This window comes from Patagioenas fasciata, chromosome W (genome assembly GCF_037038585.1).
Source record: "Patagioenas fasciata isolate bPatFas1 chromosome W, bPatFas1.hap1, whole genome shotgun sequence".
Classification (NCBI taxonomy): Eukaryota; Metazoa; Chordata; class Aves; order Columbiformes; family Columbidae; genus Patagioenas; species Patagioenas fasciata.
Genome location: NC_092559.1, coordinates 59,813,329 through 59,815,826, shown reverse-complemented (window position 1 = coordinate 59,815,826; position 2,498 = coordinate 59,813,329).

Genomic DNA, 2,498 nt, shown 5'->3' with positions numbered 1-2,498 from the left:
AGAGAGCACTGAGCCGGGGCGGGGTTGCTGGTCCCAAGCCGCGGCTATTTTTTCTTCAGTTTGAAAGAGTGGGGGGGCGGTCCCGCCCGCAGCGAGGTGGGGGAGGCAGCCAACCCGGGGAAGGTGGTTGCCTGCCAGCGCCCACGAGGTCGGGCTGCCCTGCCCCACACCACCAGGACTTGGATGCCAGGAATGGTGGCAGGGGGGGCCAGTCGGGAGGAGGTGTGCGGACAAGAGGTAGAAGCTTTACGGGGGAAAGTTTACCTCCGTTTTTTGGGTCACGCCCGTACTGGACATGTATTCCTAGCAGCTCTTTCAGGCTGCCCCGTTTCGCGTCGCCAGTAACGGAGCGGTCGCCGACACTCGCGAGGTCGGGCTTTAGTATGCCGGACCCTCCGAGTTGCCAGTATGGGGGGAGGACCGTCTGCGCACCGCGGCTAGGGACAGGTCGCAGTCTCGACTGCGATGGGCAATCGGGACCGACCGGTCGGGAAGGGAGCGGCCAGCTATAGCGAACCCACCAAGGCTCCCACGAACCAGTCGCAGCGCCACCAGTAGCGGATCCCTCGGCAGGGGGTGGGGAAGCGTCCGAACTACCACTCAACAATATCCGATCACCCTCAGCACACAGGGCGACACAAACAAAGCACGTACACGTCTCCATTTCAACGAATGGGAGCACATCCTCTCTTTCTATTTCATCAATACTGTTTTCAGTGTCGAGAAGCAGGGGAGCGAAGAGGTGTTCGCTTAAAAACCCCGCACGTTTGTTTAGCCACAAAACTTCTTCCTCTATTTGGAAGTCAAGTTTACGCACGGGAGGAAAATACACTCGCGATTGTGCGAGGAAATAATTTAAAGTACGCGTGCAAATGTGCACGGAAAGTTACTTGTGCTTGTATTAAGCACGGAAAGTTACACGTGCTTATGTGGAAGCACGGGAGGAAAATACACTCGCGATTGTGCGAGGAAATAATTTTATACGTGGTTGTATTAGGCACGGGAAGTTACATGTGCATATGTGCACAGAAAGTATAAATACACTCGCAATCCTGCGAGAAGTTTACTCACACATGTGGCGGCAAGGCAAGCAGAGTCTCCATCCCAGGGAGGGCTCTCGGCGGCAGCATATCGCTTGTGCTCCGAGAGACCCATGACAATGGGCGGAGTCTCGACGAGAGTCCCGTTTTTTATAGGCTGATCAGACCTGACTGTAGGCATTCTAGAAGCTTCTCTGCACCCCCACACTGGCTGTGGGGTGCCCCTGAAGACTCCAAACATCCCCCACACTGGCCGCAGGCGCCCAGCGGCTCACTGGCACCTCGGCACTCCCTTCTCTTAATGGCCCTAGCCAGGATGCTCTGGGGCCAAACAAAAGAAACTGTTAGCCTCAAGTAGCAGAGAGAGAGGGAGATGTGTCTACTCCTTCCATACTGAAGGAGGTGGGGGGAGAGAGGGGGGTTTGCATTCTGCCACAAGCACTGTCCTGGTTTTGTTAAAAAACAAGTTTCTCTTTTAGTGAATTTGCCTGTCAGCTAAAGCCTTCATATTAGCTGCATTTTCCTGGAGAACCAGACACATGTTTTGGTAAACATAGCAATGGAATGCTAACTTATTGATAAGCACGGATGGACATCTCGCGAGAGGGACAACGAGAAACAGGTGACCAAGAAATTGACCAACGGAGTATAACATTCCATTCACGTGAATACTTCATATAAAAGTGGGAGATCATGAGGATCTCGTCCCTTTTCCTTCTTCTGCTTATGGCTGACATTAGGAGAGGACCTTGCTAGTCGCCCCTGCGAACTGAGGCCTAGCGAGAGACTGAATCCAGCTCCGGTTGGCTGCAGAGTCTAATCCAGGACTTTGGGTGCCGGTTCTGCAGTTGCTGAGACTTTCAAGATTGGTTTTGTATATTTTGTATTATTTTCTCTGTTCTTATTAGTAGCATTAGTAAAACATCTTTAATTTTTCCGACTCTCTTCTCTCTGTCCTCCTTTTCCTCCCGATCGCCTGTCCTGAGTGGGAAGGGGGGAGAGGGAGGGGCAAAAGGGGGAAGGGGGGGAAGAGGAGGTTAACAATACATCTGCCAGGGTTTTATTGTCACCCCGCAATCTAAACCCTCGACAAGCACCTAATAGTATGCTGTGGAACAGAAATTTGTACTTGTGGTTAGACTGCAAAATAGTGCAGCATCTGTGATGAGACCTGGAGATGAGGGCATGATTGGGGCAATTCTGTAATTTTGTAGCTGAAGTTAAATGATTGCACTGAGACATTGCATTTTATGCTCATGGTGGCCTGTCCTACTTAAGAATTGGCAATACCTGCAGTGCTCTTGGAGGTTTCCAAGTGTATTGCAGAGCACATAGGTTACAGTAGACCAGCATAGACAACTCTCATAAGCATGTCTGAAAGGAACGATTAATCACCTACGATTCTAAGGCAAATGGTCGGTTTCTTGGTTCTCTTTGGGATATTCTATTTCTCTTCTT